This window comes from Aquila chrysaetos, chromosome 3 (assembly GCF_900496995.4).
Source record: "Aquila chrysaetos chrysaetos chromosome 3, bAquChr1.4, whole genome shotgun sequence".
NCBI lineage: Eukaryota > Metazoa > Chordata > Aves > Accipitriformes > Accipitridae > Aquila > Aquila chrysaetos.
This window is the reverse complement of record NC_044006.1, coordinates 13610234-13637515: the sequence shown is the minus strand read 5'-3', so window position 1 is coordinate 13637515 and position 27282 is coordinate 13610234. Positions and strand designations below refer to the sequence as shown.

Below are 27282 nucleotides of genomic sequence, written 5' to 3'. Positions count from 1 at the left end.
AACACCACCCTTGGAGAAAAGTAACCCCCCCAGTTTTCCATTAAAGAAAGATTTGTACGAAATTTTTAGGCCAGACCAACTTTTAATCTACATAAAGAAATGGACATATGAGCATTAGCAAAGGAAGTATTTACTGAGGGGATTCCTCATCTAGGATGCAACCAGGAAAAAAAATATCATTTCATGTCGTACTGAGAATGAGGAAAGGAATACTTTTTTTTTTTTTTTTTAAACCACACTGTTCCAGCAGATTCATTAGGAATCTGCCTAAATGTTCTCTAAACTCTTTTCATTCCAATAAGGAAAAAAAAATGTTTCCAATTTTTGAAAGTACTAATTAAAAGAGAGAGTGGAAAAGTTCCACCTTGGAAATCTCAAGTAGTGTAATTTTTTAAATCTTCTGTGGTACATTCAACTTTAGGCCTGAAAAATGCTGGAAGCTTAACAACAAACAACAACATTTTTGGTTATTGTTTTTAACAAAAAGGTACAATCAATAACCATATCATATGTTTGAGGGGTTTTTGCCACCTTGAGGGAAATGCTGAGAAACAAATATGGTTAGATTTGGTCAAAATTATTTGGAAAAATGCTCCCAGGCTTGGCATAGCCCTGTCACTCACAGGCAAAGTTTCTCCCATTAAGAACAGCCTTTGTGGGCAGGTTTATTTGTGCATATGCAATTTTGTTTTTCAGAAGCAAACCCAAAGCCATTTTAAAAAAACATTTTAAAGCTAAGTGGAGCATTTTCCTAGATGCCTTTCCATTCCCTGAAATCCCTGGCATTTGAGGGTTTAGCTGTATCAATATAGAGAATAACACAGGGGAGTCAAAGGCCACACACAAAACCCTGTTGCAACTGAAGCGATCAACGGAGCCTTTGCTGTCATCTTCAGCAGAGCTGAGATTTCATGATTTACATAATTTTTGTGGGATTAAAAGACCTTTAAGAAAGTCTCAGTGCTCACTGTTCCTCTGACAGCCACAGCACTGCACAGAGGTGAAAGCCACATGGAAAAGAGGCAACTTTTTCAAATGGGTTTTATGGGGGTTTTGCATTTAGGATTGCAGAGCCTTGTGAAATGACAATGAACTCACTGCTCTACAGACTTTTGGTTTTCATCCAAGAGCCCAAGAATGCTTTATGATCTTATTCTTCTGCAGATGCTTCCTTATGTTCTAATACTCTCACAGATAATTTTCCTTGAATATTTAAAAAATGCTTAAAATGGGGGGTTTTGTTGTTGTTTTTTCACAAGTGGAAGAAATCCTTGTACCTGGCTTGGGTACCAGTTTTGTACAGGGGAAATGTTCACATTTGTGTGCCTTCCCAGTCCTAATTGCTTTGTTAACATCATTATCCTGTCTTTAAATCTGTCATCTGAAAATTTTCTAAACCTTTCATTGCTCTTGAAACCACTTCTTTTAAGGGGAACCTGCAAGGAAGAGGTCTGCTTTACATTTCCATCATCTTTCCCATTAGCTTCAGAAGATCAAGAGGTTTTTTCCTCCATCCTGCCCTGGTAAGCTCTCTGTCCAACATATCCCTACTGTTCTACAAGTCTGCATTGGTCATGCTAGAAAGACTATCCTGCATATATCACTGAAGTTCAGTACTGAAGGGGTGGCAAGGGCTCACATGGTGAGAAATGTCACCTCACCCACACCCCTACCCTGCGGTAGGGTCCCAGAGCTTTTCCAGGTCAGTAAGAGCAGCTCTGCAGAGCTTCTGGGTGAAGCTCCTCTAGGCAGATCTGGTCTAGCATCATGAGAAATAAGGATGAAGAGGCATTGCAAGGATTTGTGCATTCCCTGCCTATGTCTGCTGGCTGGCAATAAGGAGGTACTGGATTAGCTCCTTAGGGAATGGTAGGAAACAACATTTCCCCCTCCCTACTCTTTTTTCTCAGTTTCTTTGTTTATGGCTGTGCCTGTTTGCTTCATGAGTCGTCTGGTGGTGTCCTCTAGTGGTTTCTTCCCGCACAAGAAACATCAGCTTCCTTGGCTAATTTATGTCAGCTATATTGTAAAAGGATTTGGGGGAAGGAAAACCACGAACTTTTGACAGGACTCAAAGGAATAGAAAAATACATGACATTCTTCTCCTTCCTTTATGTACTTAAAAGTTATAGCAAAATTCAGTCCATCCTAATATTAAGGAAATGTTATGAAAGGTAACAAACAGCAGCATGATTCAATATTTTGAAGTGATGGCTTTCTATAAATATAGAAAAAATCAGAAATGGCCGGTAGAACTATTAATTAAAATGTGAAAGCAGATAAATAATGAATAGCGGTGTCATGTATTCATTAGGATTCTACAAATGAAAAATATCTCTCCCAGTTATTCCTTTGATGAATCTAGCCCAAATATACTTGAACTGCAACATAAAAAATTCAGGATGCTCGTATTTCATTCTGTATCAGCCATTCTCAGATCCTCAAATCTCAAAGCCAAGAACTGCAAATGTCTAATCACAGCATTGATACTGACCTCTTTCTCTAGCCTTAGACAAGTCATTTAACCCGCCATGGTCCTAAGACAAGAATGTCTCTAATAAACCCTTATGAAGTTGTGCATAATTTTGTGAAGTTGAGTCACCCTTGCAAGGAGAGCAATTAGCTGGTGTGGTGTCCAGGGCTGTGGATAGAAACGTCAGTGTTTGGTCCAAGGACTCCTCAGAGCTGAGACTATGTCTTGTTTATTCAGGGGATCATCTTAGAAAGACAAGAAGGTCTCACATCTGCTTGCTCTGGCTGTTTGCTTTGTGGAGATACCATGGACTTGTAACTGAAAACTGGCAGGTAGAAACCTACACTGTTCACCCTGTCCTGGCTCTTGGCAAGCACATTTGTTCCTTATACTGTTTTCACTTCAGATACAGAGATACCAGCTGGAGCCAAACCAGCTACACTGCTGGCCTCTGCCTTAATGGCAAGATCAGCCACACTGTTGTGGTCCACCACTGCCTTTAATCCAGAGGTCCAGTTCTTCCTCACCATCATAACTGCCGGCTGGCAGGGAACACTTCCAATTTATAGGCAAATTCCTTACATTTTAGAAGTTCAATGATAGCCAAGGATTACAGCGAATTTTTTGAGTTTCAGAAAGAGTGGACAGATCCCACTACAGCAACAGAAAGACTGAGCTATGTAGCAAGGAAGGGAGCTATGAGGAAGGGATGACTTGGACAGCCATGGAGGAGAAGTCTTTGCCATTTATTCTGCATTGCTCACAGTGGTACAACTTCCCCAAAGCCATCATGACAGCATGCTTGCTTTCTTCTCTTAAGGAAGCCAGGCTGCCATTGCTATTCAATCAATGGCTTTTATATTGTAATTATTGACAAAATTTCATACCCGTACCATCACTGGGGAGACTGTTATGATACCAACATCTACAAGACCTTTTGGAGACCAGCCTATGGCTTCATAGTGAGAATGGCCATGACGTGTAGTCCTCGTCATATCGCTGTCACCCTCAGCAGGATTTGATTTGAAGACCCAAAACATCAAGGTCTGTGACCCTTCTCTAGCAGTCTACAACTTCCAGACCTATTTACAGGAATACTTACAGGAATAACAATCTGTGGGACATAGGGGCTTTCCTCTGACCACGTGTGCTCAGCACAGTACCATCAGTGTACTGGAAGTATTTTGGGGCCCTGTCAAGCAAAGGAAGCACATGGGAGCAAGGATGCATAGCACTGCTGGAGGGAAAGGGAGAAGAGAGCTACAAGCCCATATCTCCCAGATAAACCTCTATTTGTGCAAGCTAAAGACAGGAAAGAATGGGTCCACTTCCTGCATTATATAAATATATTTAAAATAAATCTACAGAGGTGTACATATATAACACACTAATGTTGCTTCTTTGTTAAAATGTTTTCCAAAAGCACCTAAGCCCGTTTTGAAGAACCAGCACCCAGCATGTCACTGAAATCCAAGGGCAGCCTCGGGCCCTAAGTCACTTCAACACTAAAAAAACTCCCAAACAAAAAAAACCCACCAAACCAAAATAACCAAAGAAAGGAAAAAAAAAACCCACAAAACCCCCAGCAACAACAACAACAAAACCCCAAAACAAGTGCTATGTCGCTACTCTACAATATAAGTGGCTACAAAGCACTGTGACTTATTCACAGAGCCTTGGCAGCGACTGTCACCACAGGCTGGTCCTCCTCCCACCCACCTGTGTGTTCAAGGCACTGCACAGAGGGGGAACAGGAGGGCAAACGGGCACTGAAACTTCCTGCCATGGCCAGTGGATGTCTCAGCCCAGCAGTTCTTTTTGCTCACACAGAAAACATTTTCACTAAACATTAAAATAAGGTTCCTGAAGTGTACAGGCAGTTGTTAATAAAAGACATGGTTTCCCCTGGGGTTTGTCAGCTCTGCACTTCAAAGCTCATTTTACACGCCGGCCGACGCTGTATTTTAAAAAGCGAATGTTAACATGAGCTCTTTAGTCAGATGAATAAAAGTATCAGGAGCCCCCTCTCCTTCCCCCTCCCATCAAATTAAAAAAAAAAAAAAAACCCAACAAAAAAACCCCAACAAACCAGCAGCCTCTGATGGATTTAACATTACAATTTTTTTTCTGATATATCTTCACTCCTCTGATTTGTTCCCTGGACTTATGCTGCCGCACCAACATCACCCTCTACTCTCCCAGCTGTAAACTCTCCCCCCCCAGGGGCAGGCCTCAGCTCCCACCTTGGTTTGTGTTCGAGGTCTCTGAGGCAGGACCCCACCTGCAGCTTCACAAACAGCCCAGAGCACTTCAGCAGGGCCATCACAAACAGGCATGTCTCATACACTTTGGGTTGAGACATCCCCAACACACCACAAAGCTCCCAGAGTAAATTTCGTTCAAGCAGAGGACAGCTGATATTTGCTGGCAGCAAAATTTAGGAAATACTTTCCATGAACAGAGGGGGTGGTTGGGTGGTCTTATCACCATCCAAGTACTCTTCCTTCCAATTAAAAGTGAAGTTTAAAGGCTAAGCAAAGAGTGTACTAGCATCCTGGTTCCTAAAGAGACACAGGGAGACATTGGAAGGGTGAGGCAGGAATACACCCATTGTAGGGTAGATAAAAATCCCAAGCTCTATAAAAGCAATTTTTTTCCATAACTGCAAAATAGAAAACAAGACAAGCTGACACAGACCAAGAAATGAGAGTTAATAATTAATGTGCCCAAAGGGTGTTTGATTATCGCACTTTTTTTCTATTAAACAAAGTTTAATACTGATACAGGCTCTCAGACAGATGTGCTGGAGCTGGAGACTCAGCCCAGATGGGTGAAGAGCTGGAGATGCCCATTTATCTCATACCTCTTGTTTGGGTTGCACTGCAAAGGCCGTCATCTCACACTCTTCACCACCACCAAGCTCTCCAACTGCTCCTGTTCATAGTGAGTACAAAAGGCAACATGGACCCACCATGGATCCCAGCGTGGGTATGGTGGTCCAGAACCATCTCAAACCCTTTGCTATGGGGTTTCACCCCTATGGGAGCTCCTGGGCAGCCTACATCCAGCAACATCTCCCAGATGGGAACTGCTTTCTCCTCTCACAGGAGATGAATACTTTCACCCTCTCTTTCTAACAACACTCGTCTTTGGACAAAGCCCAAGTCCCCACAAACATAGGCTTTCAGCTGAAGCACAGCTAACTTCACCTTCAGGTTTCCTTGCCCAGACTTTTTTGGAGGTTGTCTCCCGCTCACACTCCCAGCCAGATCAACGGCACCCGCATGGAGGTTGTGTCCTGCAAGAAGATGCCAGCCCCAGCAAGCTGTGTCAAGAGGACCCGGCTCTCAGTTTCCACGTCACCAGTAGTGGAGAGGTGCTTCAGGCTCCGTCAGCCACAGCTGGGGTGAAGACACCCGATTTAAGGGCTGCAGTACTGCAGGCAGCAGCACAGTTCAAGCAAAAGTGGCTGACTATGCGCATGAAGAGCCAGGCTCCTTTTACGACCAGAGGAGAAACCCATCCAGATGTTAATTCAGAGCATATAAATTAGGTGCTGTCTACTGGCAGGGATAAACTGTGAGAGAGATGTAAGGTCTCAAGCAAAGGACAACTCTTGAAGCCATGAAATCAAAAGAGAATTAAAAGAAAAATATATTACTTCTAGTTATTTGGACAGTTAATTACAATGATATATATGTATATTAAGCTTATATTTATTGTAATTACTGAATAATTTATGTCACCATGCAGTTGACAGAAATTGTATAAAGAAATGAGAATGATTTTAAATTATTTTAAGTGCTTTGAACGTGTGAGAAATTTTTTCTAAGATATATTGATAGATTCTAAATCTAATTATAACACTAAGTTACAGAAAGCTCTGTTTGGGCTAATGTTTTTTTTCTAGCAATTAGAAAGTGGTTGATGATGCAATTACACTTTTATGTATAAGGTTTTTGCAACCAAGATAATTTGTTATTGAAAAATAATCAGAAAACATAATATGTGAGAAGTAGTTATATCCAGTTTTTTCTATCATTTTCTCCAGACACATTTTGTAGCTCCAGTACAGGTCTCTGCAGAACAAAAAAGGTAGGGTGAAGTGGGAAAAAAAGGAAGGAGAAGAGTCAAGACAAGCAATTAATGCATGGTAACTTTCCTCAGAAAGGATTATCCAGGTCTCCATCAGAGAGGCGTGTAGTTAAGGTTAATTTCAAATGGAAAAATAATCTCACACATGAGAGTAAGAAGATTAAAAGTCAAAAGACAGAATAAAAATTCTTAATGACATTTTGTTTGTTTTTCAAATCTCATAATTTAAAGATTATGATTCAGTGGGTTGTGGTTTGGGGTTTTTCTTTTTTCCTTTGTGGTTTTTTTTTTCCTCTTTTCATTTCCTGGGCTGGCAACACTGTAGCTTTGGAGCAGCAACCAAAATCTCTTTGGAAAAGGTAGTCTTTAGACAAAGGCCAGGGCCAAGTTCCCTCACTGAAATATCCAAGAACCTGTCCTGGCTCAACCTTGTGTCTTGTGGGAATCAAGCTGTTTTCAGCCAAGCCAGCTAACCCCAGGAGCCTGGAACAAGAATGGCAAAGGAGGCATTTGTGTCTAGGTCCAAAGGAAACAACTCTCCAATCACCTTGAAGCAGGTATATTCCTCCCAAGAGCTGGCAGGTTGTATCAGTTCTGCCTTCCTCTCTTTTTTCTTTTGCTTTTCGGCTTGGACCAGACTTCCAGCAGATCTGCTGGGCCAGGCTGCCCAGCCTGTCCAAATGCCAGTCATCTCTGAAAAGGATCACTTACATAATTAAGAACAGCTAGAATTCAAATAGTTAAGATTTATCAGTGGATTAGGAAATAGCAGATGAAAAATCAATGACCACACTATAACTCACCAATAATAAACCTTTCTCTCTAGAAGATGAAAATCTTATGCAAAGAAGCATTCATTATCATCCATCATGAGTACTTCTGCAGAATCAGTCTTTACTGTACCCTGGGATGACATGATCCCAGAGGTGCAGCAGGCTATCGCTTGTTTTGAAATGACCAAATTCTCCTTAAATCTTTATCCCATGGTGACTTCCCTTGTTCATTACAGCAACTGCATCTCCACTGAATTCCATAACATTATTGCTGTTGACTTCCATCAACAGGAGAGAGCTTCAGGACTGCATAGCCAAAGGCTGGGATCTTCAAGGGAGTCTGAGAATCTCAGGTCTATTTTACTGAAAGATGCAGAGAAGATAAACCACTTAAGCAGCCATTTAAACACTGAAGCTAACAGGGGACGCCATCAGGTTCAGTGGTGGAGACTGGAAGCCAACACCAGGATCCTCTCCAGAACTGCCTTTAGGCTTGCAGCCACATGGATCTCTGAGGCATCACCACACTGCATGTACAGGCAGCATTTCCCTAAGTAACCATCAGGTGAGGGCTGCAGATCCTCTATGGCAGGCCTAGTTGTGCAGAGACCACATGATGCCTGCACACAGCATCACAGCATCCCTTGGCAGTTCCAGATTGCTAAATAAGAGCACTGCTCAGCCAGTGATTTGGCAGATGTGGTGCTGGGCAGGTCTTGCATCTGCTGACACAAGTATCCCTGGTCTGAAATTCAGGTGGAAGCAGTAGCAGTGGCTACCAATTCTGGTCACTTCTGTTTACTGTAGTTTACAGGTTTAAATATTTATGTTATTGATGGGTTATTGTGGTTCTAGAATGGTAGTGCTCAAGCAAACAATATGTTGATTCACCAGAATAAAAAAACTAGCATTTAAAAATCTACTTATTAAACAGTATATCCAGATCTCCATGTCTTCTGATTATATACTCAGCTTCACAAATAGGCAGATGTTGTTACCACGGTCAATGGCCAATACTCAGGTTGTTAAAGCTGGGTAGAAGAGGACCAACTAAACACACTGACCCCTGTGCCTTGCAGCAATCATTTCTTTTCCCTTCATGCTCAGAGATGTGACCAGCTAAGAAAAGACACAGGAAATTCATGTGGTGAGCAGATCAGCTGGGTAACTAGATGGAAGCATCAACAAAATTTTCAAAAATTGTGCTGGCAGAAGTGCCTGGAGGCATAAGGCAGGTACAGACCAGCTGATGCGGATTTACAAGGAAATGTTGAACTGTGAGGAAAATAAGGCAGAGGACAGCGAGCATGAGCATGAGGCCAAGTGGAAGGGTAATGCAGGGCTTCAGGGGGACAGCCTGGAAGCAAAGAGAGGAAGAAAAGTGGAGAGAATCAGAAGGAAGTGAAATGTGCAAAGCAAAATATTCAATGCAATAAAATGAAATGACTCCACTGTGTTTTCCGCTGGTACCAGGGTAAACTGAAAGCAGCCATGTTGACATCACTTCAGTTTGGAAGCATGGAACTGGTGTTGGTGGGATCAAACTCAGGATTGGTTTTAACATAGTGCCAGCACCCTCAGATATATGCCTTCTACGTCAGTGCAATGCAACTTAAGTATTACCACCAATTAAATCTCAGCTGTTTCACTTACCAACTCCAGGGAAAACTGCAGTGCAAAGAGCAGCCTGCACGCACTCAGAAACGAGGCTGGACCAGACGCTCTGAGATGCAACTTCCCTGATGGAGATACAGACTCATGAGTCTGCTCAGCACAGGTGGAAGTTTGAGATTCTGGGATTAAATCATGTGTGGCCTCCAAAAATGACTGTGTTATTTACAGATGGAAAATCAAAATCACAAGCAACATTTCTGCTATGCATCCACACAGTAGTATTTAGGGTTAGCTGGCATCTTTCTACCTTCAGATTGTTGCTGAGGTGTCCTCTGTTTTCTTGTGTGAGGTTTTCTTATGAGCATTTTGTTAGGGAATCCAATCAAATACTTTTGATTTTTCAAATACAACAAAACCCCAGAAGCTGTATAGAGAATGAGACATTCCAATGAACTCTTAAAATTAAGTATGAGAGTGACCTGAACAACAGCTGGAAGCACTGGCAACCAGAAAACATTTGCAGGCAAAGGAGTGATGAGTCAGGCAGTTTAAATGACTCCAACCTTATCTGAATGAAAGTCTGAAGAAGAGTTAGGAGAAGTTATTTTAACAAATTGAAACAGATTGCCAAGGGATGCAGTAGCTTTTCCATCACTTCATATCTTTCAAAGAAGATTGAATTTTATATACACATACACACATTTTCATTCCAGGTCAACCAGAAGTTATTGGGATGGATACATCACTGAGTGAATTCCTATGACTTCTGTTATACAAGAAGTTATCTTGGGTTATAAGATTAACCTCTCTGCTTCTCCTAAAAACCTATGGCTGAACTAATAACTTCATTTGGAACAGAAAAAGAAAAAAAAGACTTCATTTTAATTATAATGGCAATTAAGCCTATGAACTTACTGAAATCCAAGACAAAAATAAAATAATAGTTTTCATATACATTAAATAAGAATTTACAACTGCTGAAGTTTAAATAGTATTTGATTGCAACTGTAAATAAATTACAGTATGCTATATCACCATGTAAAAAAGCCACACTTACTACCTGATAAAGAATACAAGCCAAACAAGAATCTGAAAGCTCCCAGATTCCTGAGACAATGCATAGATTTTTACAATTAATTCCTGTGAAAAATAATGCCTATTTTAAGTAATGAAAAAAATTAAAGATTTTTCTGTAATGTTTGAGAGCATTTTCCTAACACAAAACTAGATACCAGTTCTAGACACTGGAAAATTTCTAGAACATTTTTCATATTTGCCCACTTTGAAGTTTTTACACCAGGATTTTTAAGTTTCGTGATCTTTTTCTGTAAATGCCTAGCAACCTTGGATGGCTCTGGTTTTGCTACCCAGGTCTACAGTTGTGCACAGCAGCTAGAGTAGCACAAGGGTCACCATGAATCGTAAACAGCTTTACAGAGCATAAAATCTAACAGACCCAAGGAATATGATGGCAAGGGCCATAAATATAAAAATTAACTACGGGAGCACTCCGTCATTAAACAGGGATCGAGGGACAAGCTAAAAAGCTGGCATTGGATCAGGAAGCTGTCACAATAATTGAGGTAATTAGTGAACTGTGGTGTTGACAGGTTTGCTGGCTCATGTGCCATGTTGGCTTTGGGCTGCACAGTTGTTCTCTGTCTCATGTTAACACTTGTGTTTCTGCTAGTGCACAGCACTCAGTAGCTGCAACTTATGTTTGCAGAAAAGCTCAGGCTGCCATGAAGATACCAGAGCAAATCATCACATTTTATTAAAAAAACCTACACATGTAAGCTTCCCCTGTGCTCCCCATGTTTGAAGACCTGGCTGTAAAGTCCGTCATTGGGGGGTTAATAGGTGAGGCATATTTGAGAAACTGGATTTCTTTTACTGCATGACCAGTTCAATATCTGAATTATTTGGAAAAATCTAGCTCCATATTTAGTTAGGTAACGAACACCCAGCTCTCCAGAACAAGCACTCACCCCACAACACTGACTGGCTGCAAAAAGACAAAAGCTCTACTGTCTGCAGTGCTTGAAATGGCACATCTTGACCCGACAAAGAGCTGCACAAAGTGACAGGACTGAGAATGAAAGCATTAGGCTGGGACACAAAGGTCACAAAGTGGCTGATATGATACAAAAAACGTGACTTGCCTGGAAACAGAGGTATACCCAGGCTGAGATCCACAAGGCAGGAAACAATAGGAAAGTATAAGGAAACAATGGGCAAACAGTACGAGAGGTGGTGGTAAGGAGGTGGATTTTAGCCTCTGTCACGGATAATGAAGGATGCTTAGATGAGAACCTGGTCCTCAAATCATGTAATGAAGGGAAAAGTTAGGTATATTACCCAGGAAAGCACAGTGGTTCTTCCCCACGTCTCCAGCCAAGTTGTGCAGCAGCCATGAGGAGCATTTTTGCTGTGTCCTGCACCCTATTGAATGTCTCTCCTGCAGCCAACGTAATTAAATAACTCTCTTCCATAGTGAAGATTTTTTTTTTTTTCCAAAATGGTAAATCAGGATGTTTAGTCAAAATATTAAGTTTAGGAGTCCAAATACTAAAGCTATGAGGATCTTTTCATAGGAAATTAGGAGATCAAAAGTCTCAGAAAGTCACAGCTGGCCCAAGAGACTCCTGTATTAAGAGCCAGTTTCCGAGGCCCCTGGCAAGGAGATATCGCTAAGACTTCCTAATTCCCAGACCATGTAAGAGGCTACAACACCTTCTCACCATTTACTGTGCTAAAAATTGGCCTCTGAAGAAGACAGCATGCTCTCTTGATGCATTAGCCTTTGTTCCCAATGTAACAATTTCTTGTGCCATGTTTTCCATATGACTTCATTCTGTGGGCCATACCTCTAAGATACACTAGTGGAAATTAGGAGTCATCCCATGAAAAGCAAAATCATATCAGCAGAAGGCAGATGCAAATGAAAGCAGAGGAGAAATGCTCACGCTGCTGTCATCTTCTGAAACCAAATAAAGAGTTTTATCAGGATGAAGAAAAGCAATAGCATCCCTAATAGTCTAAGGACCTCTAACTCACTCACAGTAGTACCTGACCACTTCACAGCACCAAGATGAACAGTGCTGTTGCTGTACTCATTTTTACAGGGGCTGAAAGGACTTGACCGGGCTTACCCAGAAATCCGAGGGAGGAACAGGAGAATCAATAGCCCTCCCTTTCTCCTTGGTACTACATGCTGCTCTCCCACACTGTAAAAAAATATTCTCACTGCCTTCCCAATTTTATATGTGTAAAATATTGCACATACAATTGATCTTTGAAATTAATACATTCACTTTTTACACACTATATGTGTGTATACATATATAATCACATTTCCCTGAAACTATGAAAATTGTCTCTTGCCATGGCCAAAAAGCCAAAGAAACATTTCTACCCAGGGATATCAGGGTGGTGGAGAGGTTACTTAGCTCAACACAGAATGAGTGTGCTCCTTAGCTCAGCCCGTGGAGCACTCCCATGTGTATCTGTGGGCAGAGCCCAGGAAGCAGTGGGTCCCCTTCACCTTTGTGGGATGCCACTAGTACCGCTCTTCTCTCTCCAGAAAATGCAACATGGCATTAGGAAGCTGACAAAAGCTACTGATAGAGATTGAGGAGCAGCTGCTCTAATCCCACCAGCCAGGAAGGCTCCTTTCAGCCTTGAGAGAAGACTGCTGAAAACAGCTCCTACATCTGTAACTGATATAAACAGTTTCTACCCCTTTCTCCCCCTGACAATGAAAAGTGGCAGGAGGTGTTCCCCACCAAAAGAGAAAGCAGGTCAAGAAGATTATATGGAAACAGACCCAGCCCTCTGGGAGGGAAACCAAGATTTGCACCAGGTCTAGCAGAGACAGACATAACCCCAGGCAGGAGAACCAGCCCTGTCCTCAACACCTGTCCATCTCTGGCAGTCTCAGTGTTGGAAAGGGGACATGAGGCAGTGCAATGGGCAAACGAAATGACACTGGGCAGCAAGAAGTCCTCTCCAGGCTGGGTCCCACCCTGCAGCACGTGGTGGCAAACACTCACCATTGAGGAAGGCTCACGAGAGTGCCCCTGTTACTTTTTTTATTGCTTGCGCGCACACACAAGTGTATGTGAACAAAGGTTCCTGGTAGCAAAGGTACATGAAAGAAATGCCCGCAGGACACTGTCGTGCAGAGCTTGGTCCTGGGAACAAGGCAAGAGCTGCCAACACTTTGCTCCCTGGGGATGAAGAGGTCAGTCTCCCCACCTCAGCACAAGGCCAGGTTTCCAGCACAGACCCAGGGGCAGAAAGAAATGCTCATTCCTCTACACCCTGCCTAATGGAGCAAGCACCAACAATCAGACAAGGGTCAAAGTCCTTTTACATTTCCCATGATCATCTCTGCAGCCCAACATGTGTTGACACATGGGTCCAGGGGATTATCCAGCAGAGTAAATACATTCCCAGTTAGCCCTACTGAACCATCAGTCTGATGTAGCAGATGCTTTCTTCATTTTCCCCTTAACATGCAGCTTCACTGCACGTCAGCACTGCGCTGCTGTGCTCTACCTCGGACAGTGCCCAGGACGAGGCACTGCAGGACACTTTGGGAAAAAGTTATACCAAATGCATGTTTAAATGGCAGCCTCTGATCTGACAACAGAAGCCTGCTAACTCACACTGGGCACTGAGTGATTACGGTACAAGTTCACAGTGATGCTGCACTCACCAGTGCTATAAACCTGTGGACAGAATTTACTCTAAAATAAATAAAAAACAAACCACAAAACAAAAAAAATCCCCCCCGAAAAAAGAAAGCAAGCTGAATTTGTAGTGTATTTTACAACACTCAGGGAGAAAGAGGAGAGATAATAAATCTGGGAGCTAGTAGCCACAGCAACAAATTGCAATTCTCCTCTGGATGGCTTTTCCCCCCCAGTCAACAGCAATTACCAGGCACCTTAGGGTAATATAGCAAAGTTATGTTGCTTCTATGGCAAAGTTCTTTTCACAAGACTAATTTATTCCATGTCTGCAAGGTGCTGATTCATTACAGCACATTACTGGGGGCCTGATCATGACAGTCAGTGAAAACACAAAGAGAAAAGCCCTGGACAGAGCTCATCCTGCTCTGTTCTTTTTTTTTCTGATACCAGTTAAGAGCCCAGCACACTGCACTTGGAAGACATGCCTTACTCGACTCTTAGGAACAGGGGAAAGGAAACAAAGATAAAAGTGTTTGGGGGAAGCAATTGGGGGTGAAAGGAAATGTAGGCTTATACCTGATGTCAGTCTCAATAAAGGCTGTGGGTGAGAAACCATGTACATGCTGCTTGAAAAAATAATAATAAAGGAATAGCTGTGCTTCCTTCTGCGCTTCAAACACTGCCTCCAAACCATTTCAAATTCTCTCTGTATCGCTGCAGTGCTATCAGGTCTAACAAGGGGCTAGGAATCTGGTTTCCATAGTGTTTATCCAAAGCAACTTTTTGAAGAACAGAGGTTAATTTGCTTTCAAAACATCCATGTGAATACATCACAGATCACCTACCTCCACCCATTAAAAGACTAGTTCAGCAGTGGACAAGGTGTAACACGTATTGCTCTGTCCTAGGGCATGGTACAACCACTGAAGCATCTTGCCATGTGCTTTGCAAAGGGCTTTAATGCAGAAGCTAACGTAGAAGGACAGAGTAAGGACTAAACCACACGTCGCAGGGCAGACCCTCCCAACTCCGATTTGACCCAGCAGCTGTCACTGTTGGATTTTAACCACATTTGCTTTTGCTACCTTTTAGGCCTCAAGGTTTTCTGTTTCCAAGGGAATGACCTTCAGGTGCCAGGCTCCCAGCTAGAACTGACAGCGTGACAGCACGCCACATGCAGGTGCATTCATCTAGCCAGTGGGAAAAGCAGTGTGAAATCCTGCTGCCCAAAAAGGAGATTTATCACCTCTGAAACAAAGTGCCTCCAAGACTGCACAGCTTCCAGCACGCTCTCAGCAGGCAGGGTCAGCTCTGCAGGCTTCAAGTAAGGCACTGCCTGTCCTAATGAGAAGGCAGAGGTGGTGGAAAGAGCCATCTCCGCACCACATTTAGTTATTAAAGTTGACAGAAGGGATTTGTTTAGTTTTCTAAATATTTTGGAGGGAAGCTGAGAGTTCATCTCTGTGTGAACCAGGAGATGACTTCCATACAGGATGAAGAGCTTGTGCTCACACTCAACAGCAATCATGTCCTGTCCATAACTACAGGGAGCATGAGACATGCAGTGGCGGGATGATACACCAGAAGGATATCTAGCATCACCAGTGACAGCTTGATGTGCTACTTTACTTTCCTTAAACACACTCTTATGACTGCCTATGAATCCTATACAGCAGCTATCTCATCCTCCCACAATCTCAAAACGCGTAGAGCTAACAGGACACACCTTTCATCCCTGTCCAAATACGCCACTTGCTCCTCTAACCATGTAAGACCATGTAGGACAGACCACCTGGAGGTACCTTGTCTCCTTACTGGCGGTACACACACTGGATCATTCAAACACAAGCTTCACCTAGTTTTCAAAAACCTCCTTCTTTAGCCAAGACTACCAGAGTGGATGTCTCATTTCTGCTGCCTTTTATTATAATGGCTTGTTTTCATGCTATGTTTGTCAAACACTGTGATTTTCCAGAAAAAAACTTAACACTAGCCTAGTTCAGGGTCCTGGAAATATGCCCAACTTGCTAATACAAAGCATAAGGGCAAACACAGAAGCCTCTTCCCCGTTTGAACAGTCTCTTCAAACTACATGCACCCAAGCAATATTTTTCTGCCTAAGTAATTCACTACCTCTCTCTCCAAAATTTTTTAGACTGCTTTAATCTAGAGCCAAAGCACCCTGCCCTGCTGCTGCTGAAATTAATAGATGTTTCACCATTACATTCAGTGGGATGAAAATTAAGCCTTAAGAAAGCCAGACAACCACATTGCAGTCCATATTCATGTAGGGAATACTGCAAGCAGAATTTGAAAGGACCTTACATTTATCTTTGTACTGCCTGTGCTCCATCTGCATATAATTGCTTATGTCTACAGATGCTGTGATGCTCATCAAAGGGTATATTCTTACCCACACTAGGTCTCTCTTTCAACTGGCAGGAAATTCTCATTGCTTTACAATCTATACACAGCCATTTAGCATTTAATAATTCAGATTGTAACACAATATTTGATGGAAAATAGTCATTATGGATTTATAACACAATACAGGTAGCTGAAGTACACAAATTTCAGCATTTCAGGAAATGGGTACTATTTCCAAACAGAGCTAATCCTATAATAAACAAAAAAAAAATCCATAATATTATCCATAATCTTTTCTTGCTGCATGCATCTATGGGTTTTGGTTGATTTCCTCCCCACTCTTTTTAATGCTCAAACAACTAAGTTATAGCAGAACATTTTTCTACACTATGAAGCTTATTTACATACTGTAAATAACTGTGAATGCTATAAAATTGTGGTACAAATAACGTGAAATAATGCCTCAATTTGCAGTTGTTTTACATCAACACAGTTTATAGCAGTGTTTACTGTAGACTTAGAAACAAATAAATAAATAAAAAGACAAAGACAAAAACTTCTCTATTCCCCACAACCCACAGTGTGGCTTCTAACCCACTAACCAGCACTGGAGGTTACTCACCACTTAAATAACATCAAAAATCAGAGACTGTAAATGATACCAGATCCCAACCTGGATAGCGCAGTACAGGGAGAACATGACAATGACCGGCGTTCTATCCCACATCATACACAGCCTAATGTCCCAAGAGCTACACACTGCAGTAAATTTGGTGAGAGTGGGGCACTGCTTGGACCTGGATAGATAATGGATCCTTCCCCACATCCCAGACTCCATGTGTGATTTGGGATCAGTTTCTCCCTCCCTGTGCATCCAAGGTTCCCCAGCCATGCTGATATTTTCACCTCTAACTTGTCCATTTGGATGGTCTTGTTGGGGTGCCAACTGCAGGGCACAGGGCGCTTCAGACCCTGACCCCAGCTCTGGTTCCTATCAGCTTTTATAACACACTCCAGGCAAACAATCCTTGTAACCAATTCTTACCCTCCACTTTCTTAAATTGAGACATCCTGGTGGTAACTGTCTGAACTACCTTATTTTTGTCACGTAACCATCAGAAGCCATCCACCTCCTGGGAGTAGAGATGTCTTCTAAGTCCAGCTGACACCCAATCTGACATGTACACAAACAGGATCTAATACTCCTCTCCAACAAGCCTGTGCAAATTTGAGTTACTGGTGACATGAAGAAAACCATCACCTTCCTATCTGGAATCTTAATGTTGGCTCCTAATTTAGATTTCTCTGCCTGTTTGGGGTTTTCGATGAGACAAGTTTCCACAGTACCTACCTGGTGATTTGATCTGCCTTTTATTAAAAAACAAACAAACAAACAAAACCCCTTTTAACACATTAGAAGAGCTCATGGGGATCATTTTGGACTGTCAGCAGGGCTTACCCAAGATGGGCTATGTATAATGGCAAATCTCATAGTCCACTAGCTACCAACCCCAGCAGTCAAACAAATGTGTCAAATTTGGGTACTCCCTGGAACAGATGGGTCAGGAGGAAGATTTCTCTGAATTCTTTTTTCCTCCTGGTGTATCAGAGAGCCAGAATAGAGCCTTGAAACAATGGAGTGCAATTTTCTCCTTCCTTTAAGCATGCACTGAGATGTAAATAGTCATTTCCAAGAGCTTAAAACCCCAGGGAAGCAGATAATAAGCAATTACTCTAACCAGATAGCACTGATGTCTAAAAATTAATTTCTGTGCTAACATCCCACCTCTGAAGTTTTAAATTTCAAAGCAGAGCGTCTTCTGAAAAAGATACACAGGTGTACAATTATGTTTCCTGGACATCTGTCTCCATCTACTCCGGTGGCAGATTTAACCCTGCCTACTTGGAGCACAGGCAGCCCACGATAGCCTTTCCTCCACATTCCCCAGGCACATGTGCCTTCAGACAAGAGCTACTGCTGAAGTATAAGGCACTACGATAATCGAAACGAATTGATCTTGTCACTGCAGCATTCCTGACATGCTTATCCCACTCTAGATTTCCTTTTTTATCTCTGCCAGTATTTACAAATCAATTTTTTTCAGAGAAGGTTGCTCTTTTCCTCAAGATCTGCTCAAGCACTGAGCTGTCTAGCATCTTCAGAAATCATTGAAATGGGACAATAAACCCATCAAAGTCAGAAAAGTCAGGAACACAACCACAGGAACCTGGTTCCTCCAAGCAGCTCCTCTGTTCACAACGTTTAGCTCACAGGCAGCAGTGCTAAAGCTTACACTGATGCTCTAGGGCTGCTGGCGCACAGGGAGATGTTTCACTTTCATGGCTTCACACCACAAGAATATTCCTCCCCTTTTCTCTGAATTCAGAGTTGTCATCCATAAGAATGACATCAAGTCTTAATGGCAAATGCTACCTTCTTCCACTAATATTTGTCAGAAGAGCAGTTACAGGGTTTCATATACTATGAAATCATAGGACTCTTTATTTCAGCCTATATAACTGTTAAGAATAACCAAAAGAAGTGAAGCGAAGAAGCCATCTTTAACAGCAGCACTTTGGGTTTACAGTACTATTAGTTGGATGTTATTTATAATAAATGAGCCCACCATGGTCAGTCTTTCTTACATCTAGGGTCCTCTGAGACATCTACAAATGTGCCTAAATAATCATTCCAGGCACCCAGAGACACCTTTTATAATTATTTGCTGTCATTCTTTGAAAGTAAAATACCGAAAATAAATACTGGGTATCTACATGTGGATTTAGTGCCTAGCTTAATAAATGCTTACATTTGGAAACTTGTTCCGCAACTACTGTGTAATGCTTAAAAGAGAGAAAGGGAAAGCTAGCTAATTTGTAGGAATTCACTAAATATTCATTGAGAAATATCTATTAATTTGTGATATTCTGGAAAAAAAACCCTCAAAACCAGATCCTCTACCAAGGCACACCCTATTGTTCTACTCCCTGCTCCTTAACATTCGCCACTGAATGGTATCTGGAAACTGTATTAGTAGTAAGTTTGAGCCCTGAGGTCTCATATTTTATTTTATGTCATTTGCCAAACATTCCCTTATATTTTTTTTCCTGCAGCTCTGAATGTTCTCTGCCCTTCATTTCAATTAATGATGTCATAGATCAGTATATTCTCCCAACAAACTATCAAATTAACTGCCATGTTCTTCCTTCATTTTTTATTCACAGAAAGGAAGAAAAAATAACCACAGCAAACTGATGCACTTAACTCTTTATGATTTCAAATAAAAGCCAGAAAAATGATGGTAATGTTTCGCTAGTCCCACGGTTTAGCCAAAAAGCACACTGTACATCTTAGTTATGTCATGTTTTATTCCTCAGCCTATGAAGATGCTGGAGAGTGATGCATCTAGGGTCAAAAAAACAAAATGAGAAGAAACTAGCAGCAACCTGAAGTCAGAGATTTTTCTGTTGCTTAACTTAACGCCTCCACAAATAACCTTGTTCTTCTCTCTCCTTTTAAAAACAGAGACGCAACACAAGGAAATAAAAAATGCCGTATGAAGCTTTTATTTCCAAGTCTGTGGAAGTAGTAGTTTTTCATCTTTAGCTTTCACAGTTATAATCCCTGTCACGTCCTTTCCCTGCTGGCTGTGGGTAGCTGATTGACAAGGTGCTGTCTGCATTCATGCCACGTTGGAAAGCGGGTCAAATACTGCCCCAGACAAACAGGCTGGAGGAAATTTCCCCTCAAGACCCTCCATATTAAATATTTACAGATACTTTTTCTCATTATTGGACTACCAAGGACAGAAAAACGTCCACTGGGTGATTCAAACTTTCCACCACCTCTTTTCCAGCTACTCTTTCTCCCTCTTTGAGCAACAGTCCCAACCTCTCCCCTTCTGCACCCTTTCCTTGTCCTCACTTTCCCTAGGCTTCCTACAATCTTCTCCCCAGAATCTCGCTCATAAAATCTTCCATTCAGCATCATCCTTTCCACCTCCCACTCTACCACATTTTGTTCATTTGATTTGAAGGAAACTTTGGGCTTAATTAAGTTAAAAAACAGTAACAAAAAATACGTCAACAACTAAACACACTCCTTGGAATAAGCAATGGTAAAGAATTTGTTGCCACTAACAAACCCACAGCAGATCTGTTGCAAATTTGCACCAGCACTTTCCAAGGCATTCCTGTTTGATGGGGAGCTGCATCCATTTGCCCCACAGCTGAACTCAGCCTAAGGGATGCCTCTGTTGCTCACGATGACAAACACAAAACCCTGCTGCTGGGCTCTTCTCCAAAGTCAGCAACCTCTACAGGCTCCCATGATTTTATCACCTTGCTTCGTGTTTGAGCACTGCCCGTCAGAGCAGGACCCCAAGCCAGGAGCAGGGCTTCCCAGTGCCACCACAACACACACCCACCAAGCTACTGCGTTGGAAATCATCTCCTCCACAGCACTGAGATCAGGCAGTCACACATCCAGTTCCACACAGGACCATACGCACAACTCTTCCATCTACACATGCGATTTCTTTCCAGACCATTTCATTCAGTTCTGTCAAGAAAGGCTCTGAAGGCTGTTAAGGAGCCCTCTGACCTGCCCCACCCCACTGCTCTAACTAGTAATGCACAAGGAGCTGTTAGGTGGTTAGGGTTTGGGGCTAGCCTTGTGCATTAGCTGCTCATGAAATTCAGAGACACTCCTTTGAGCTCTGCAAACAGACCTTAATGAGAAAGTCTATAACCAGGACAATGGTGAGGATGTGAGAGAGAAAAAATAAGATGGATTAGGAGTGAAGACAGAGAAAATGAAAGAAATTATCTGAACTGCAAAACGATGCAGAGTAACATTGCTTCTGGGTGTCCCACATTAACCAAGGCCAGGGAAGAGGAGCCTGTGCCTCTCCTGTGCACCTTCCCAGGCATTGCAACAGCCAGGGCAGAGTCTCCCCTCTGCTTCCAGGAGGGGACGCATCCAAACCCAGGATTTCCTCTGCGGCATGTTTCTTTCCTCACTACATAGTGTCCAGGACCTATGACACAATTTGGAAGAGGGGAGGAGAAATATGGTGAAGGGTTTCTCTCCAGGATCTGCCCTCAGCTGAGTCCACAGACAACAAAAGTAGTACATGGACCTGTTTCTTCCTCATTATACAAAGGGGAAGAGTTGCAGCCATAAGTCAAAGCTCATTAAGTTGCACTCCAAGGACAAGCTTACCTTCCCAACGGCTCCTCAAAAACCCACTAGAGGAAAATCCAAGATGCAAGTCACAAGTTCTCAGTAGCAGTGCACACCTTCACAATTATGACTGTAGCACAGGCAAACTCCAAAGCAAAGAAAAGGTTTGTGTCGTGGTTTAACCCCAGCCAGCAACTAAGCACCACGCAGCCACTCACTCACTCCCCCCCCACCCAGTGGGATGGGGGAGAAAATAGGGAAAAAAGAAGCAAAACCCATGGGTTGAGATAAGAACAGTTTAATAGAACAGAAAAGAAGAAACTAATAATGATAACGATAACACTAATAAAATGACAACAGCAATAATGAAAGGATTGGAATGTACAAATGATGCGCAGTGCAATTGCTCACCACCCGCCGACCGGCACCCAGCTAGTCCCCAAGCGGCAATTCCCCACCCCCACTTCCCAGTTCCTATACTAGATGGGACGTCCCATGGTATGGAATACCCTGTTGGCCACTTTGGGTCAGCTGCCCTGGCTGTGTCCTGTGCCAACTTCTTGTGCCCCTCCAGCTTTCTCGCTGGCTGGGCATGAGAAGCTGAAAAATCCTTGACATTAGTCTAAACACTACTTAGCAACAACTGAAAACATCAGTGTTATCAACATTCTTCACATACTGAACTCAAAACATAGCACTGTACCAGCTACTAGGAAGACAGTTAACTCTATCCCAGCTGAAACTAGGACAGTTTGGCCAATTGTCCAGTGCTTGTGCTAAGGGAATAGGAGGCACAGGATTAACTCCATAAAACACTCCACCAGCTCCAGGTAATGGTCTTGGCAACTGCATCCTGGATGGACAACCAGACTAACCACAACATCACAGCAGTCCACACAGACTGCTGGCATAATTGTGGCTGAATTCCTGAAATCAAACACCTGGGGACCCTTGGGGATTTTTCTTCTCTTCAGGGCTCCCAGATCCAGGGGAGAAAACCCAAAAGTTACATGGAGATTAACCTGACGAGCTGAATCCAGAGATTAAAGAAATCTTAGTTTCTAGTACCAGAAGCTGCAGAGGATGGTTTTAACTATCATCCCTGAGGACTCCAAATAGAGATGCAAAAATATGAATGCGTATGTTTAGGAGAACCTTGCTTGACTTCTATAATGTTGTGGGCAGGCAATACTACAGGGTCTGGCCACAACCACACTGCACACTCTCAGAACTGACCTGTGCTCCACTTTGCCTAGGGAAATTGCCCACCATCATTGGGCTCATTTCAATTACAATTGCCTTTCGACTCTTTTTTTCTTTAAGGAAAAGCAGGTCTGAAATCTATCACAGATGCTTCATGGCTATACACTCATTATTAGTTCTCCTGCTTTTTAAGGGCCATGACTCACAAGCTGGGTTGTCCTCTGCACGCTGAGAAATGGGCAGGAAGGGCCATGAATCACTCCAGGCACCATTACCTCTTGCAGTGATTGAGTAATGGGACAGAAGCACAAGGAGCCAACCTTTCCTCAGACCGCGGAGAGGAATTCATTGCTGCTGCTCAGGAGTTGCCACCACTTCAGTCACCCACCGAAAAGGACCAGACATAGCAGCAGCACTTCTCCAAAGCTCCTGGTGGCAACTATCCCAATGCAGAACACAACTCTGATGCCCTATTCTTTCTTTGTTCCAGATGACACCCAGCCATGATCTCCCTAAGTACCGCCTCCATGAAGTGGTAGTGCCAAAGGAGGCTGTCACACCAGCTGCCAGTGAAAAGTGGCAAATATTTTTCCCAGAGCTGACAGATTTGTTATGTGTTAAAAGATTTATAATTATACCCCTTTCACAGCCCCAGCAGTGGCACATGAGCCTCTGTTTCTCTCTTGTGGCTGGTTTGCCTGTAACAGAAGCACCAGGACCAGAAAGACCTCTCAGGTCATGAAGTCCTATCATTTTTTATTGCAGACAAACACATTATATAAGCCCTTTAATAAATGTTATCAATCCCGCCCGTAAAAACTCGTTAGGTTAATGTGGTGCTATTTTTATTAAAGCTCAGAGAACTTGCATTTAACAGCAATTACACTGTTTAAACATGAAACAACTCTAAAATGATAGAAGCCAGAGCCTGGTATCGACTGAGATTCACAGCCCCAAACATCATCTCTCAGAGTCACGCTGACTTTTTGGTTCTGCAATTACACCCCCAACTTTTCTCAAGAGTGACAGTGATTCCACACTCTCAAAGGATTCAGATCTGCTCCTGAGTGAAGGATTTGACTTCCAGCTCTCAGCTTGTTCTGCACAGACTCCCCTGAAGCCCTACAAAATTCAGATGGGAGGCATTCCCACAACATCTCCACTCCAGCATTCAAAATGGAACAGCATTGTCCCCAAGAGGATCAAGTACTGAAGCATTTGACTCAGTGTAACTTGTTACTCACCAGCTAACAGCATGAGAAAAACAGTGGTCCTACAGCTAAAAGCTGTCTCTTCAATAAGATTTATGGATAAGCTGCAACTAAGCTAATTTTAAACAATGAAGCACCCTTTGTGGTAAGATGTCTTTAGGGGCAGGGGAAGTTCTTGCATGCGCTGTGGGAATTTCATCTCTGTCTAAACTCTCTAAAGAGAGTCAGTCAGGTGGAGGTGAGATAGGAGCTTCAACCAAGAACTCTGCACGAAGCAAAGGGAGATTTTTTCCTTCCTGCCAGCACTTCGTTTCATAAAGTGGTGCATACAGTAAGTCAAACTGAAAAAAGAGAATTCAAAGACTTCATTCTGATTGCCAACAGCAGAAAACAAAGCTCCAGCTCCTTACCGCTTGCTATTATATGGCAGAGAGCCACCAACACTGCAACCATAAAGCATCAAGTGTCCTCACTTCTTTTCTTTCTGGAGCAGATATCCCTATTCCTGCAGGGACAAGATAGGACTTGTGAGCAAATTCAGGTTAACTCTTCCATACTCCTATTTCAAAAGTCAAGAGTTGTCCTAGAAAGCAGAAGACAAAATCCATCATGTCTCTGAACATCCAACAGGAGACCAGCAGAACTAGCATTTAACTGAACTCCAAAAGACATTAGTTTCAATAAGAATTTCTATTTTCATCAGCATGGACCTCTTGTAAGGCTGTTCCCATATTCTATTAATCTCTTTAAAACCTTCATGCTCAGCAACCTGGCAATTGTCACACATATTGCACAACCAAGAAAACAAAAGGCCATAGTTTAAGTAAAGTTGGTGCTGAGTCCTCATTAGTCAGGTGTTGGCAGGACTTTATTAATGGCAGTAATTAGTAGAAAAAAAGTTCAGTGGTGGCAGTGGAAAATTCTGCCACTTAAATATTCATTATTATCGACTCCTCCAGCTTCACGGTGCAAGCTATCTTATTAGCTTCCTTTGGGCCAGCCTCTCAGGTCAGCTCTGCTGGTATTGTTGAAGGTGAAAGGCTGGAAATGTTAAACTTCTTTCAGAAGTCAGCAGAATTATTATGCTAAGACAAATGACCACCCCTCAATTCTCTGAGCATCCCCTTTAGTTCTCCAGGGCATCAGGGCAATCTGAGCATGGCTAACAAGTACTGCTCTTCACTTTGGCCTTTTTAATTCACAAACAACAGTAAAGCAGTAAGGAAGACAAAAGAGGAAAATAAAGCACTGATCGCAGCAACAATCACTAAATATAGAAATACCGCAGATCCATAGTGTGCTCTGCAATTGTCTAATAGGACTGATTAATTAAGATCAGCAGAGAAATCTGAAAAGTTCGGTAGCGAGGGCCCTTTAAACTCAAGGTTGGAAAATTAAAAAATCTAGGACAAAATTCTCAGTAAGTTCTGTCTCCATGGATGTTCAACTTTGAGACAGTTAGGTCTAGATTATCAGAGCAACCTGAGTGCTTAAACATGCCAAAGTCCATGGGAAGTAGAGGCACAAGCCCTGGTGAACCAAGAACCTGATGTCTGTTTTTCAAAGTGATGCTCCCATGGAGCTCACTTTTACCTTGGCCCAGCTGTAGAAGATGAAGGCAGCTCAGAGGCACTGTGGTTTGGTGAAATCCTTTGGTTTTCAATTGACCAAGGGTCATATGCTCTGCAACAGAAGCAATTCTACCTGAAATCCTTTGCAGTCAGTATCTCAGTTGGCCCATAGTCTGATACATGTCATACACATTAAATCCATGACCTCCAACTTATTCAATATACAGGCACTCCAGACACACGCACTGAAATTGAAATATCTACTCTTATTCCACATACCCTGGGACTTCTGGCCATTTGCAGCTTCCCCTTTGAAGCATACTTCTGCTCAAGAGCACACAACCTAAGGCCAAGGACAGAGCCCACCAGCTACAGCAAGATGGTATTTGTCACCTCTGGTTTTCGTTTGGTTTTTGTTTGGTGTTTTTTTTTTTTTTTAAAAAAAGCCCCCAAATGTATCAGCTGACAGTAATTATTGTATCAGCATCAACTTAGCAAATTCTGTCAGCTGGCGGACCTTGGAGTTAAATTCTACTGGTCCAAAGCATTTTTGAGATAAGATCTGTGATTCTGAAAAGCCAGCCAGGTCCTCTGTGGCTTTTTCTCCTACCTAGGAACCTGGGACAGTGCTTTGCTGTGTCCTAGTGGTGCTGTATATCATAACACAATAGCTGTTAAGTGCTAGAAGAGCTTTAGGCTGGAGGGGCAAAGCATAAACCTACAGAGAGTTTTATTGCTTAAAGTAAGTGGTAGTCTTAGTGTGGTACTTGTAAAAAGAGGCTGAGCAAATCTGACCTTTCTACAGTCCCATAATTTTAACTAAGATGGCTATCCCAAACCTAGCTAGCAGTGAAGTAAAGCAAGTTCGCAGTACACTGCTACAGCAAAGAGTGATCGGCTCAAGAAAGATGGTGCTTATTAGAAAAGGCCAGACTAGGGCTATTTATAAATAGCTGCAGAAATGTGGTTCTTGCAAAAGGTGTTGCTGCTTTAAGAAGCCTTCACAAAAAACACAAAGGCATCAGGTGAGATTATTCCATTCCTGGAGTTGAAATATTTCCACAAATCTAGCTGATTCCACACTTTACCCTTAAAAGTCTCCATATCTGTGAAAGGATTTAAGACAAAGCAACTCCGTTTCCCATTGTATTAGGCGTCCTGCAATACTTTTCTACTTGCTGTTGTTTGCAATAGCTTTTTGCCTCCATGTTGCATAATCTGTTCTCATTTGTACCTGTGCTTTCATCTCTGTTAAATGTGGTCTGTAGTAATATTTTGACTTTTTGGTGGAAGGTTGGTTTAAATGAAATGTAAAAATAGGAGAGCTTGGAAATCCACATGGTTCTAGCAAATGAAAAAAGGAGCTTTCCCACTGCCACCTGGGCTGGAAAAGCAATGCTCCCTGCCTGGCATTAGGCATGCAGAGCACTGGCAGCAAAGCTCCCGAGACACCATCTGTGCACATAATAAAGAGCAGTGGGATTTTTGTAACATAAATGATTGAATTTGCTTTCTGCTTCCCTTGCAGTGGGAGTATGCCAGCTATTAAGTGCCATAAGAACTTGCCAGACTACCTTTGAATATAAAATTTATCTTCTCTGATTCATGCCCTCTCCCACCTCTGCAAGTAAAGCTGGTGCTGCTATAGGAAATATTGTAGTCATTTTACTTTGGCAAAAGTAAGTCTACCTACCTGTCATATCCACTTAAATTAGGAGTGTCATTGTGAACTACAGAAATCCTGAACTGCTTCATTGACAGTGGGACAAACCTAGACTGACCACTGAGTCTTAACACCTTAACACCTCTCACAAACCTTTTAAATTTTAGTGCCAGTCTGAGCCCAGCAAGAAGGCTGATACGCAGTGCCATCCGTCTCTGTCATGTTATGAGCTTCTGGCCCTTGGTTTACTCCAGCACTTGTCTATCACTTCTCAAGTAAGAGGGGAACTCTGGATCTCCAACATTGGCCTGTATTTTTCTTCGATAAGTAAATAAGTCATATTTGTCAGCCACATGCATCACCATCAGGACCAGAAGCACTCCCCAGTAAAAGTGCCCCTTGTTAGATCTGTTTTCATTGGATTATAATG

The 27282-nt window shown here is 42.5% G+C and overlaps 1 long non-coding RNA gene across 1 annotated transcript in view; it reads right to left on the bottom strand.

Moving 5' to 3' along the window:
- LOC115339776 overlaps positions 1-27282 on the bottom strand; it is a 61561-nt gene that overhangs the window by 686 nt on the left and 33593 nt on the right. The window lies entirely within an intron of this gene.